We start from the raw sequence: 15153 nt of genomic DNA on the forward strand, positions 1-15153 counted from the left end.
GAATCCCGCCCCTTGTAGTGTGGAAGAAATAGGAAATCTGGAACTGATTACGAAATTGTGAAGCAGGGAGAGGCAGAAATGCACGAAGATGAGTGTACAAATGCATAAGCCGCGATGCATGCAAAGCCTGGTGTGAAGGACACATCACTATGGGTTTGAACTCCTGCTTTTACATCTCAGCATAATGCAACCGAGCATATGCCTTGTGTAACTTGTAGGGAGCTTTTGGTGTTAACAGAATTCTTTTCTAAAGAAATTCCTTTGGATCCCTTCAGAATTTGTCCAGTTTCCAGGTTCCAATAGGAAAAACATGGAGGAGATTTTAACAGAAAAACAGGGCTTCAAATTTTTCATTTGGCAAGCACCCCACCCTAGAGTTGCTCTTGCTTTGTTAAATGGAACAGGTCAGCGCTTGGTGCCTGTGCCCAGACTGAAGGGACAAGAGAAGCATGGGCCACCTGGGAAATACACCCTCTGGATTGTGAGCCCGCCTGGAGTTTAACCATTCATCCTCATCGTTGGAGAATACATCTGAATGGCAATTATATGTGCTGATAAATCCAGACCAAATCCTTTAATGTTCTTTACTCGTGTCTCCTGGAGAAAGGAAAGTTGGATTTCTCCATAACTTATTTCAGATGTGATCTCTTCCTGTTGATCGGGCGAGCGGTGCTGGGAGTGGGATGTTTTATATTTTTAGCTTTAGTCCTTTAACTGATTTTTAAAGATAATGCATTTTCACCAACAATTTCAAATGATTCAAAAGTCTTTGTGAAAGAATTCCACCATCCCAAAATACCCTATCTTGGCGGACTGTGTGTCTTCCTAGTCTTTTTTCTATGTGAAATGATTATAAATGTTTTTATGACTTGCCATTTGACCATAACATTATATGTTGGACACCTTTCTATGCTCACAGATATGTACCTACAGCAGCGTTTTTATAGGTGTGGATATAGAATTTTGCATCATTGTAGCCAGTGCCTACCAATGAGCGTTTAGTTCTTCTTAGATGTTAGGATGCCGTAACTCTGCGCTTCACCTTTACGTACTTGTCCAATGATTTATTTAGAATAAATTCCTAATGGGGCTTGCACACTCCCACTGTGAAGACGGGTGTGCCCACTTGACCTACTGTCGGGGCTGTTTTATTTACTTTTCCAGTTTAATGCCAACTGGTACAGACTTCTCAGAAGTTTTCTTCTGGGTGGTAGGGTGCAAATCAGCAGAGACAATTAAAATGCTCAGCTCGAAAGGCAGTTCAGGAAAGGAGACAGGACCGCGTGCGTCCTTGCAGCAGGGAATCAGGGGTCACACTCGTTGCACGAGGCCACATGGCTTCTCTCCGGTCGGGGTAGTTCCCTGACTTGAATTTCAGAGGTGTCTGCATGAGTTACCTTTCCCAGTTTCCTTGTGTGAAGTTTTCTTTATGGTAGGGGAAGATTTGTAGGCCTTGGTCAATAAAAGCGAAATGGCCGGTGCTAAAAATGGGCAAGTGGTCGCACTTTCCTCGCTGCAGACCTTACAAACGCATGAAACAAAATCCCCATTAACGGGTTGATTTTTGCTGGGCATACGTTTTGAATCTGGGGCTTCTCTGCCATTGAAGGGTCTGAGGTTCGGGGCCCTTTTATCCTTTTATTGGTGAATTCACTGAAGTGTAGGCAGACAGAAAATGTTCAAGTGGCAGGCAGATAAACTTGTTAAATCCCTGGGAGTCTTTCCTTCCGTGCTCTGGGGCTTTATCATCTTGGCGGATTTTAAAGGCAATTAGGCCTGCAGGTCTCTGCCGGCTTGTTTATTGGCGTTTTACACATGGGTGTTGAAGAGACAGGGGTCGTATTTAACATTCCGATCCTGCTGGCCGGAGGGGCGTGAGACCTCAGCCCAGCTCCAAGTGTCCTTGAGAGAGAGCCTTGTCAAAAAGCCATGGGGAAATCATTTAAATATAGAACCTGTGCCCCGCGATGCTCAGTGGTGGTGGAAAATTGCAGTCGGCTAGCTCCGTGCTGTGCTACATTTCCTGGGAAATGGTTTTATGGAAGGGCGTTTGATAAAAAAAAGTTTCATTCCTTAATTGTGAGCTGCCCCCACGGCGTTAGTTAGGGTAGAGGGGCACCGGAAACCTCTCCTGCCCACTTCTCCAGGGGCAGCCCGTTCACCAGAAGGGAAGGCTACCAGTTTGAAACTGGGTGGGAAACAGATTTCCAGTAAGCCTCCCGGTCCTTCCCGTTCTCCGAGTTCCCCGGGCAGGCTAGTCCTGGGCAGCATTGTGAAGGAAGTGGGTCTGGAGCTCCTATAATCGCTCCCTTTTGTCACACCTCAGCAGTGCATCTGCCTGAGGCCTTGCAGGCAGAAGGCTCACACCCAAGTGTTAGTGAAGTAATAAGGCTCCCAGGCCCACTGCACCCCCCAGGAAATGGGTATTTTTTTTTTCTGAGTCAGCCTGGGTACTCATCTCATGGAACTGATGACAATTTCAGGGTGCAAGATACTGCAGTGGGTGACAGAAAGCCTGGGCTTGGAGCCAGGCACCCCGGGTTTGATTCAAAGGCTGTTGACTATGTCTTCAGCCCCCTCTAATCTTTCAGGGGTTTTTTGAATCTATAAAACAGGGACAAAGATAGTGCCTAGCATACAAGTTTGTTGAGAGAGTAAATGAAATAATGCATGGAAAGTGCTTAACATAGGGCCTGTCATATAAGAACAGCATAAATGGGGCTGTTATTACTGACATATGTTCATTTCTCTAACACGCACAGAGAAACACTGATGAGTGTTTATATATGCACACACTTAGTTACATTTTTTGACAAAACTTGGTGTACTGCAGCTATTTCCATTCTACCAATCTGGGGTACTACTGAAATCTAAAAACCTACCTGGATAAAAGCAGAGAAATCCCAGAATGTGAGAACTTTCTGTTTCTACAACGGACAGTTGTGCTGGGCAGTCAGCAGACCTCCTTTCCTAAGTGGCTGCTCTGACCCAAATCTTTGTTTCTTAAGAGTCAGGCACCCTGCCTTACTTAATTTTCTCAACTAAAGAAAACACAACAGATAACTGTGGCTTTTATTCCCAATCTGACCTCCCATGCTCTGAAACTAATTCGCCATAGTGTCTTGCCAGCGTCTGTGAGAGGACTTCCCCTCGCTGCGTCATGTGGTTCTGATTAAGGACATCCTATAAGACCCAGGAGGATCGCCTGGGAAGGAAACCGGGCTGAGACGCCAGTGAATTCCATCCTCCGGTCAGATACATGATATTGAAGACTAGAAGGTATATGGAGTTTACCATTGGAAGACTCGAAAGAGAATTAAAGCAAATGGCTGACAAATTGGCTGTCGTTTATGCAAAGTTGACAGTCAAGTCGGCTCTTACCTGAAAGAGGATATGCAGAGAGCCCTCAGGCCAAATGGCCGAGCCATCAGCAGGCTTTTTGAAGTCTCTGCTTGCCTGGCCGGGCCCCTGCACTTAACAAGGCCTGTGCCCAGTGGTCTCCAAGTAAAAATGTGTAAGCTCCGTTTTTACCTAAAATAACATCGTTTCAACAACTGTGATAAATCATTCCTCTCCTCAGCGCGTGCACACTCAGGTGAAATGCCGGTGTTGTGTGCATAGAGGGTTTTTGTCCCCATACACGCTTAGGAACTGGGTCATAAATGCTAAACCTTGCTTTGACCCGTGGATGCAAGGCCCTTCCCTGGGGCCCATGAGGCAGCTGCTCCCCCCACCTGGGATGGGATCACCACCCAGCTGGTGGGGGACCCGCTGAGGCTCCCTCTGGCTCTCTCTGCATTCACAGACGCTCCGCGTCCCCAGGAGGAAGGACCACAGTGCGGCGTGCTGAGGCCGGAGGAGTTTAGGGAGCTTGACGTTTCTTTGCCCGGTATCTAACAATCTACTAATAGTTGTAACTCTAATATGATTTTCTTGTTAATCTCCGTCAAACCGTGAAATCTGATATGTTAGCCATGACTAAGCCGTGAAATTTGTCGACTTTGTGATTTACACAAGCTCTGTTTAACAAAGAAGTCTCAACACGAACTGGGGCACCTTACTGCCCCCCACACTTCTCCCAGCATGCCACTGGTATTGCAGGGCAACCCAGAGCAGAGTGGGCATGTTTCTTGAGCTGTTCCCAGGACCGCGAGTGGAATAGACAGAACCCCAAAACTCAGTAACGTGTCTCTGAGCACATGGCAGATCTGCTTAGTCGACGTCACCCAGTATGAAGTGTAAAGTTGTCTAATTCATCTCTTCAACCCAGTTCAGTGGCCGTCTGTATAGGCAGTGGGGCTTGAAACCTCTTTTTCAAGCTGGGTGAACCATTTAAGTCACTCAACTTCCCCCCTCGGTTTTCCCCTCTGAAAAACAGGGATGATATCATACTTTGGAGGTGCTCTAAGGCACAAAAAGAAGATACTGAAGCTCAGAGCTGGGCACGCAGGTCCTGTGTTGTTGGGTATCTTTGTCGCCCAAAGGAAACTGGATTAAATGAAGTTATGTAAAGGGGGAGCAAGGGGGAGCCACGCAGGGCAGGGCACGCAGACTGAAGATTGCCGGGGGCCAGCGTGCTTCTCCCCGGCCCCTGCCCTGTCTACCCGTGGCCACCCAGCGAGTTCCTGACTGTCCCCCGCAGTCTCCTGGGCTCTACTCTGCAGAATCTACAGTCAGGTAATCAGATGGCCCTGAACTTGATGAGTTGGGTGACCACCACAGAGTCTAACGGTTTTTAAAACCTTTTCCTTTCTTTTTTTTTTTTTTATCTTAAATATAAAACCTGGTCCAGCACTGCAAGATCTAAAAGCACCTCTCTCAGATACCTTCCAGCTGGCTTCCTGGGACCTGACTCGTTATAGGGGAGTTGGGCCGATCAGGTCATTTCACTGGCCGTGAACCTCAGGCGAGTCGCTCCCATCACACCAGCGGCGTCTGAGAGGGCCTGGCCATGCCTTCTGGCCTTCCCCAGCTCCTGGGTCAGCACCCCAACATCCCTTCCCACACAAACAGGAGGAAGAGAAGAAGCAGGCAAAGAAGGACTTCGGTGGCTTGACTCAACTTGCCCGGGCACTCCTGGGGGCCTTGGACCATTGAAAGGTCCATGAACATTGTCATGGAATTCATGGAACCACCTGCTCCGCCCTCAAAAAAAACAATTCTTGCGAAATGTTGTGACTGTGCATGCATCCGCTTTTCCATAGAGAAAGGATAATTTCATCACATTCTCTTTAAGGGGTTTGCAGCCCTCAAAAGCATTAAGAATGATTTCCTTATCATTTGTGCCCCTAAAAAGCCTCATTTCTAGTCCTGATGGTGAGAATGTAGGCTTCAAGTGCTGTGAGGGTCTGCGTCCCACGCCCGCTTCTAACACAGCACCTGGGTCCCGAATTCTTCAGGCTCTTTCTGCGGCTTTAGTTCCTCAGCCTGAATTCTAACTGCAACTGGGTTCTAACCATCTTTGAACGTAGATACCTCAAAAGTTGACAAAATAGTACGTTTCTATTTACAGTGCTCCAGGGAAGTACGTGCATCTCTAGGTCTGAACGCTGATTCACGTGCTTCATTCTGCTTCAGTCCTGGATTAGGGTTGCCAGAGCCCACAAGTAGAAGTGTGGCACACCGAGTTATATCTGAATTTCAGATAAATAACTTCTTTAGCGCCCTGGGGAAGGGGACAAGAACCGATCAGCTCGAGGAAATAGGCAAAGAACCTTCTTCCAACCCTGGAAACTTTGTTGCAAAAAATAAGGGGAATTAGTTATAAACAAGCCCGGGATCCTTCTGAGGCGGTGGAAGTGTTCTAAAACTGGTTTGTGGTGATGGTTGGCCTGGTCTTTAAGTTTATGCAAAATCATCGACTGTGGTACTTAAAATGGATGACCTTGATGGCATGTCAATTACAGCTCAGGAAATTGTTTTTAAAACTTGAGGGGAAGCTTTATCACAACTGTTGCTTAATTTTTTTATTCTGAGTTTCAGAGTAATTTGAGAATACATTGAAAACCATAAATCCACTCCTCAGGATAAAGCATGAAAGCGCCTACACCTCATGTTGCATAAAATTTCTCCATCTACTGACGCTTCTCTCTAGATGCCAAGTCCTACCCTAACCCGGGTTCTGCACACTGTTAAAGCCCTTTTCTGGGCCTTGGGAGTACAGCCTGTCCCTGGGTAACACAAGGACATTCTGCCCTTGGACTCTTGGAAGTCTCTCTCAGTCATTGACTATGAGGGTGCCCTGTTGTGACACCCGCCACCCTGGAGAGACTGCATTCCCACACGTAGTGCTGGGATGGACATGGGGTGGGCAGGTCTCATCTCAGGGCGTGTGTACGGCTCTGGGTTTTGCTGCTTTTAGGAAACAGGGACACACGTCTGGTCAAGCGGACCCCGCTCCCACCTTGACTGGCATCCTTGGTACACACATGGGGTTCCCATGCCGGTGTAGACAGTCAGCAGGCGCCTCCATCAGAACACAGAAAGCTATCCTGTGGTTTTAGAGCCATCAGGAGAGGGGATGTGGTCTGCTCTGCTATCTCTGTGGACGGGGCCAGGTATTCTGAGAAACAGGGGAGGCCAGGATGACAGATGTCAGCAGGGGGGGATGGGCTTGGGGTGCATATACACAGGAAGAGTTAGGTCTGAGAAGCTCATTCTTTATGCACCAAGAATTGAGGACCAGTCCCTCCAGACTTAATTACTAAATTCTACAAAGGACAGTTCTTTATACAGCCCGTTAGACTCCCTGTGGCCCCTTCCAGGCTTCTCCAAACAAGTACTTCTATTTTTCTATTATTGTTTCTTCTAAACCTTACCTCTTTCCTAAGAGAACAGTGGGAGGTGGGACCAGGCCCCTGGAGATTCCTTTGTTCTTGTTTTTCCTCCCTTGAGACGTGCACGCAGCCTGGCAGTCGGATTTCCCTGGGGGCAGGGGAGAAGGGAAAGCAGTTGGGGACCAAGGGGCGGGAAGACAGGGGCAGCTGGAACCTGGCCACAGCTGGAGGAGAGGCTGCCCCAGGAAGTGAGGAAGCAGTGAGGTCCCGGCCCTGCTAAACCGAGCCCTCCTAGCACACCTTTCCATCCCCCAAGGCATTAGAACTTCCTGTGAGAGAAATTGCCAGAATCCAAACATTTCCACCCAAAGAGACCCAACAAAGGCCACCTGGTTCTTCTGACAGACTTGATCAGAAGCCAGGACTTTGGGCTGTGCTATGCAGAAGTCTGTGCCTTTAGCAAAACCACTGGAAGCCCACTCCTGTGGAGACATAGCTAATGAGCTCAGAGGCCTCGGTGCTTCACAGCCCTTCATGCAGGCTGAGCAATGCCTATGCCAATGACATGAATTCTCTCTTATCTTCTCACTCAAATCAGTCTTGGAGGACAGACTTCTGCCAGCCCACTCTAGTTACTGCTGGCATTTGCAAGAAAGTAAATGACTTTCCTTTAAAAAATATCCTAGAAATCTATCAGTTTTGCTTATTTTAAATGTCTTTGCTCACATTTGTCCAAATGCATGAGGCTTTACCATCTGGGCTTTTTCTCTGCAGAGGAGTGAGTTTTACAGCCCTGGCTGGAGGGATTATTTCTGTGTGAGTCCAGCTCTTCCACATTTTTGGCTGAATCTGGAACCAGGAATCCTATTAACAATCTCAAGGCTTCATTTTTTTTCCTGTGGAAATGAGAAGTCAAGTGCCCACTTTGGAACTCGCCATATAGACGCTGTTCCATATTTCTAATTTGCTCCCCTGCCTCCTTATCCTCTTTTTGGTCTTTGGGTGAAATTATTTCTCTTTGGTACATTTCCCCCACAGCCCGGCCCCTGACGGGCTGGCGCATCCCGTGGCTCTGTGGCCCTGATGCGAGGCCACCCTGCTGTCTGAGGCCTGGTGTTTTTGCAGCTCTTCTCAGCGGGTATTTTCCGTGGCTCTTGTAAAGGTCTGAGGAGCGTGGTGGTTCCCTCCCCACTCACGCCTCACGTAGAAGGCACCTTAAGACTACAGGGAAGTCTATTTTCAAAGACGCTGTGAGGAGAATCCAAGTCATGCCCCAGACACTATTAAAGCAATGGTTCTCAACCGCAGGTGATCTTGGACCCAAGCCCCAGATCTGACAATGTCGAGGGCCACTTCTGCTGTCCCAGCTTGGGTAGAGGGTGTCACTGGCTTATAGTGGGAAGAGGCCAGAGAACTCTGCTACACCCCCTATAATGCGTAAGGCAGCCCAACAATCATCTGCCCCCAAACTTCCATAGTACAGAGGCTGACAATCCTGAGTTAGAGGAAGTCTTGCTCTCCCCTGCCCCCCCAGGGTCTGGGAAAAAGGAGACAAGAAGGAGAATGCTCCATTTTGAAGAGTACAAGTGTCCTGAGTTCTTGCATCCCACATGGACCCAGGAACTGGAGACACAGGGGTCCCCATGAGCAGGGCAAAGTGCAAGGTCGAGGCAGCTCTTCTCAGTGCTAACAGCTGTCTCCGCTCCAAGGAGAGACAACGTTGACCAAAGCAGAGGACCAAAAACTTACATGGATGTTTAGTTTGTGATAAAAATCATTTTGCAGGTTAAAGTGCTTCCTGCTGCCCATAAAATGGTATGTTCTTTAAATAACTCAAAAATTGGAGGCATTTAACTGGTTTGTGAGCGGGAGGCAGGGTGCCTGCTCAGAGCCACGGTCGATTAATTCCATCCTTGTAACCAGGCCTCCCCAAGCCGCAGGCTGCGGCATTCTTCCTATTTTCGGCAGTGGGCTATCAGATGACCCCATGTCCTAAAGGCCGCTCGTGTCAACACAACAGTTTCTCTCTCTGCGTCTCTGGACTGCATTCGCTCTCCTTCCGTGGTAGCTAGAAGGCTGCTCAACCACCAGATGGTGCCTCCTGTCACCTGCAAACCCAGTTAGGAAGAGTGGCTCGCTTTCCGGAGGCTGTCGGCAAAGACTCAGTAGTCTCATTGGCTTTGAGGGGTCATCCCTGAAACAATGTTGTGGCTACGGGAATCCTAGGAGCTCGTTGTGAGGCCAAGGTTATGGCAGCCCCTGAGCTAGACAGCCAGGTGAGATGCACAGGAGCTGGATTTGGGGCAGATGTGTTACTTCCAAGGGAAAGGGGGGTAAGATCATTAAAACAGGAGGAATAGATGCTCAAGAGAATAAACACACACACTCTACTCGCTGTTAAGGGGCTTCGGTTTCTGGGCAGAAGCCCTAGGTCCTTGCCTTGGCTTTGTGGTTAATATCTGCATTACCTAAGACAGCTCCATAACCCTCCCTGCCTCCTTTTTCTCACCTGCAACATGGAAGTAAAACTGTTTGGATGGTTATAAAAAAATAAACAAGTGTTTTGGTATTTTGGAAGGGGTGTGCAAATAAGTTGTTGGAAGTTGTGGAGAAAGTGAAGATTCCTATGTGCAGGATTCTCACCTGGCCCTGGTTGGCTTGCTTGCTACACATGTGTCGGTGATACATTGTTACTGACTCAATATAAGGGCTCCGCCCAGTGGTCTGGGCTGCACGGCTGCAGGAGAGCAGAGGCTGGAGTGGTGGCAGCACTGAGGACAGAACCTGAGATGGCTGTGGGGGTGGAGAGGCCCAGAGGCCAAGACCGGCTTGCTGCATGCAGACTCGCTCTGAGTGGACGGGATCCTAGTGATTGACCTGCCACCGTGGGATTAAAGTTGGGTATAAATCCTTTCACCCCAAGAACGTTCCATTGTCATTCCTTGGTTTCAGTGAATCCATAGTGAACTTGCCCTGGGGCTGAAGCCCATTGGCAAGACAATTGGCATAGTCGGCAGGATTCACTGTAGCCCGAAGAACGGGGCAGGCTGCCCTCATGGTAGTGTTTCAGCGGGCAGCACCTATGGATGGGGAGACGTTCGCATGTCCCCCAGTGGACATGTGGTCTGAGGTGGCTTGTCCCCTAGAGGACTGAGACCCACCCCCAAGATCGGGAAGAGGTGGAGGAAACGCCTGAGGCCTTAAAGTTGGCCCTCAGCAAAATAGGGAATTCCTTAAAGAAGCAGAGTGCCCATGAGGCTGCAGGAACTGTGGGGAGTCTTTTTCTCACAGTACTGAGAAAGGCCCTAAGGGAGAAAGACACCCTCCTGCAGGGAGCATGAAAATGTGAGCTGCAAGGTGCCATAGAGGAAGCAAAGGATTCATTGATGACTGAAATGGCATCACTACGAGGTGCTGTGGAAATGGTAAAGGATGTCATGGTAGCAGAGACAGCACAAGAAGCAGCAGCACCACAGTGCAGGCTGTGAGGCGCCATGGGGCAGGTGAAGGATGTGCCGCAGCCGTCGGCCCCAGAAACGAAGGAAGACCTGAGATAGAATCTTGCAGGAGCTGTGGCAACAATTGAAACCGGAGCAGCAGTTCTGGACACTGAAGACAGAGAAGCAGAAGCCAGAGACAAAGCAACAAGACTGGCCTGTGTGTTGCAAGACTTTCTGCTGGAGAGGCTGGAGAAGGTGGGTATTTTAAAGGCCCACCCGTGGTCCTTTTGGTTAACTCATCTGAGTAGGACTGGTTTGAATACAGCTGGGATGACCACTTGGTGGCAATGGATCTCCTCAGGCTGGAGGGGTATTATAATTTCTGTTATTTGTATATTGTTGTAACTTCTGTTGTTATTGTGGAATTTGCTTACAATGTTCCAGCTTTCTCGCCCAGGGACCATTGCAAAAGATTGAGGGCACATAGATTGAGAGGCAAGAATCCTCTCAAGGGATGGGTGGCGTGTGGATAAAGTGAAGGTTCCTGTGGCCAGGATCCTCACCTGGTCTTGGTCGGCTAGCTCACTGCACACCTGTGGGCAATATATTGCTTGCCCTTCTATATAAAGAGCTCCTTGCAGTGCTCTGGGCTGCAGCAGGGCTGCAGGGCTGCAGGAGAACAGAGACTCGAGTGGTGGCAACACTGAGGGCAGAGACTGAGATGGCTGTGGGGTGGAGAGGCCCAGAGGCAGCGACTGGCTTGCTGCCTGCAGACTTACTCTGAGTGGACGGGATCCTAGTGACTGACCTGCCACTATAGGAATAAAGTTGGGTATAAGCCCTTTCACCCCAAGAATGTTCCACTGTCATTTTTTCAGTATCATTGAATCATAGTGAACTTGTCCAGGGCTGAAACCCATTGGCAGGGCAGCAGTGTTAGATGTGAACAAACTCAGGTTTGCTTCTAGAATCTAGAAGACTAGACCAGCTACAATCCACCCAGTTCATCCACGCCAGCCTTCGGAAGCCAGTGTCTAAATTTATCCCTGTCTTCATTATTGCAGGTCAGTGTGGGAAATCTTCTGAGGTCAATGATGGGGGTAATTGGCTTGCTGTGGATCTTGAAAAGGTCTCTCTGTTAAATGACATAATTGGTTTTAATTATATAATTATGCCACTTTAAGTGTGGGGGTGAAAGGTTACTATTATGTTTAGAAGTAAGATTCCCCAAATGAAGCAACGGCATTTAAGCCAGTGTGTCTTTGAATTCCTCTTTTTATTTTTACAGAGGGCAATCAGAGTCAGCTGGCCTTGGCCCTGGCCATGTTAGGATGATTACCCCATAGGAGGTAGTGCTGGCCTGCTCAGAGCATCATAGGATCCTTTGTAAAGAGATGGGAAAGGGCGTCCGCGAAGACCTCATTGAGACTTGAAATTAATGAGTAGCGGGAACTCAACTGTCAGCAATCGAATCTGATTGGGCAGGGTAATTATATGATTGCCTCTAGTGTTTGCACATGCATGGGGATATTTTTATTGGAAAAAACCTAATTGCTTGCTTACTTAGTGGAGGGAAAACCTGAACGAATTGTGTTGTCGTGGGTTAAAGACACTCCTTCTTTGTCTCTGAAATACCTGCCTGCTTCGCTTTTCAGAAACGAGGGTTTTGTTTCTTTCTGTGTTCAATCAGGGATGTTGTTTGCAGGATTTGAATTATATGATGATGTGAAAATGTAAAGGAAAGCAACTTTGGACTGTGTGTTTTGCTAAAATGGTCATGTGCTTATTGCCCTGTGTTAAACGGTGCCTACAAAGATCTCTTTCATCATTGCAAATGCAGCTAAAACCCTGAACAATACTTAAGCTCCTGGGAGTCAGGTTTTTCTGTATATTTTGTGTTGTTTTCCTGCATGGAGGCATCTGACAAGGCTGGCTTCATAGCTTCCTACTTTTCTTTAGCTGCAGAAGGCAAGTGGGAGGCGTCATGTGTGTGGTAGCCTTTTAGATACCAAAACCAAGAGGTAGAGGAGCAAGGGCTTCTCCTTCCAGGGACTTGGGGGAAAGGAAGCGGAGAGAGAGAGCCGAAGGGACGAAGCCTTGGGGGTCCCATTTAGTGACGCCAAATTGCAGTCCGGCAGCTTGTCTCCATAGTCTTGAGTGAGCAGGGTGTCTCACTTACCTGTGACGCTGGTGTGCAGAAAATTGCTGCAATGGTGTGCAGAAAATCACTGCAATGGGTCTCTTTTGTAGCAGTCAAACTCCAGATTGTTACTGTTTTTTTGTATCTTCTTAAAGAACAAACTATTTTCTAAGTTCTTTCCTTTCTTGAGATTTCCACTGGAAGAGGTCAAAACATGACTGGATTGTGTGGTTTCAGGGAACGGCGTGTGGTGAGTGCTGCAGACTCCAAATCTGGTGCTCTCGTTGGGTGTAGGATTGCAGGCTGGAGAATGGCTGAGAACAGGGGCTCCCAGCCCCTCAGACCAGCAATGCTTTCTCATCTCAGAATCTTGCACGTGCTGACACACTGCAAGCTTGTCTGGCTGACCCCGTGGATCCTCCTGGCTCAATGTTTACTGTCACTTCTTCCAGGAAGCCTTCCCTGACCACCCACCCCCATCTGGGCTGGCTGCCTTTGCTTTGTGGGACCCTCCAGGTTCCTTTACCCACTGTCCTTCAGTCGCTTGTCTCCTTGCCCTGAATAGCCCGTAAGCTCCATGCGGGCAGGACTTGTGTTTATATTTGTTGCTACTATATCCCAGAGCCTGGTGCAGGGCTGGATGAGTGTGCTGGGAATGACTGGGTAGGAAAGGCGTGGCTGCTGGTTGTCCTAGGGAACCGCGGTGTGTGTCGCCTGTGCTTTCCGACCCTTGCTGTTAATACCGCTTTCTTGTTGCTTATAATTTCATTGCCCCAGATGATCCAGCTCTGTCGGAGGCACGGAGGCACAGACAAATCTCATGCTGTACATTGATCACCTGTCCAACCTTTGCCTAGAGTGGGAGCCCCAGTCTCTTCGAGAGATCCAACTTTACCTGTCTGTAAAGAAGAGGAGGAGGAGGGAGACAGCGGGGAGGATCCGGTGGCAGTTTAACACCAGAGCGGGTCCAGTGTTTGCTTTGGCCCTTTTGGAGGTGGGTAACTGCACATGCCATGGGGAGCTGGGCAGCAGAGAGACTTCCTGGCCTTGGGCTTGGGGGCTCATATGTATATTACTTTTTGCTAGAGTGTAAGGGGTTGCTCTTTTCCTATTTAATTCATAGCCAGACTGTTCCGTGATTCTCACCAGCATGGAACAAGAATGCACATCCCTCATCCACATGATGTAAAGTGTACACTGGCCTCGTGTTTGTGACTTGCTGTGTGGACAGAGAGTACAGTTTATTCACCAGTTCCTATTTCGTGATTGTTATATTTATAATTTGGTTTTCAAGTCCTGTGATTTTCAGGGGCATTTCTTGTTTTGATTCTCTGGCTTTTGATGATTTGAATGCCCCACCCCACCCCCAGCCCCAGTCAACCTCTTAGACCATGAGATCCTGAGTAACTACTGTACAGATGATATTTCATTCAGGACTGCCCCTCAGTGTTTAAATATAACCCTACACAACCCTGGGACTAAGAGAGCTTTTCCCAAGCAGAACCTTGTAGGCCCTGGGCAGAAGGGTTTCCTACTGAATCCCCAAGTCCCCAGCAGTTCCGGGTCCGGACCTCCTGTTGCTGGTTGAGCTGCGTGACAGTTTCTGGGTGGATGACCGTTGGCACGTGGAGACCACAGCCTCCCATGCGAGAGGGCAGAGGAGGCCCTGACGCGTCTTTGGTGGTGTCCGTGCCCCCTCTCCTAAGTCTGAAGGGTTTCTCCCGCGATTGGTTCTGCGTATTTACTTGACATTCTTCATTTGCATTTCTGCTTTGGCATAATGAGCACCTAAATCGGACTCTTTGGGGGTCCCTTCAAGAACGAAAGTTTGAACCACCCATCCTTATTGTCAGTAGACTCACCAGCACTGTGGGCTTTGGACCAAACGGGGATGGGCCCCTGGGAGCTTGTTTCCTGAAGTCCAAGGGAAGTTTCACTTAATTTTGAGTTCTGGAATGATACCAGCAGATGCTCACCACCTCATATCCTTTCTGGATGGGAGGCCGGTAATTCCTGCCTACACAAATAAATTGCATACTTTTGCCAAGAGAATTTTCTGAATGACATGGGATTCATAATTGAACACGGTTTTGTAGTCTCCAAAGCGTCCCCTCTTGTCTAATCACAATGATCTATTTCCTCTCAGAATACTTAGGCATGTAGGGTCCAGTTTTCTTGTCACCATCACATAATATGACAAAGGGAATAATTTAAGGAAAAAAAAAAGGCAAATTAGAAGAAATGATAGCCATGTTTGGTCAAACTCATACCACCAAGCGTTCCTAATGTTTTACTTGAAAACACAGCCTCATGTCCCTTCACTGATTTATTCAGCAAACAGATTTACACACCGGCTGTCTAGGTGCCTTGCCCAGACCAGGAAACCTTGGGTCAAAGTGGACATCCTGGGGCCCCACCAGCCCTGCTGAATCAGAAACTCCGCAGGGGAGGTCCCACAAGCTGGGTTTGATTGCGCTTCCTGATAATTCTGTCACACACTATTGGTTCAAAACTCCGGCGAGTGCCCAGGTTGGGGGCATCCGTTGCGCTCTTACAGCCCTGTCATCTTGCCATCCGGTCACGCACCCAAGGCGTAAATTATCAGACAGGCAGAGCAAACTTTATAAAATGTAAATTACATCACGAACTCGCCTCCTAAGTCCCCTCCAGGCAGTTTCCTTTGTACTCAGAGGAAATACAAATGCTTGGCTAAGGCCCATGAGGCTTGGCATGCTCCCTGCCCTGCCTACCTGCCCAGCTCCCGCCCCTGTGCTCTGGCCTTCCCCCTGATCCTCAG

The 15153-nt window shown here is 48.5% G+C and overlaps 1 protein-coding gene across 3 annotated transcripts in view; it reads left to right on the plus strand.

The window, feature by feature from the left end:
* Positions 1 to 15153, plus strand: part of ERC2 (ELKS/RAB6-interacting/CAST family member 2) — a 784528-nt gene that overhangs the window by 689146 nt on the left and 80229 nt on the right. Inside the window, exon 18 of one of the 3 annotated variants that reach the window (XR_008991907.1) lies at positions 13134 to 13350. The exons of the other annotated variants lie outside the window; for them this stretch is intronic. The gene's annotated coding sequence lies outside the window, so the exon portion shown is untranslated. The remainder of the gene's footprint in view (positions 1 to 13133; positions 13351 to 15153) is intronic. 3 annotated transcript variants of the gene reach the window in all.

Source organism: Manis pentadactyla, chromosome 1, assembly GCF_030020395.1.
Source record: "Manis pentadactyla isolate mManPen7 chromosome 1, mManPen7.hap1, whole genome shotgun sequence".
Lineage (NCBI taxonomy): Eukaryota > Metazoa > Chordata > Mammalia > Pholidota > Manidae > Manis > Manis pentadactyla.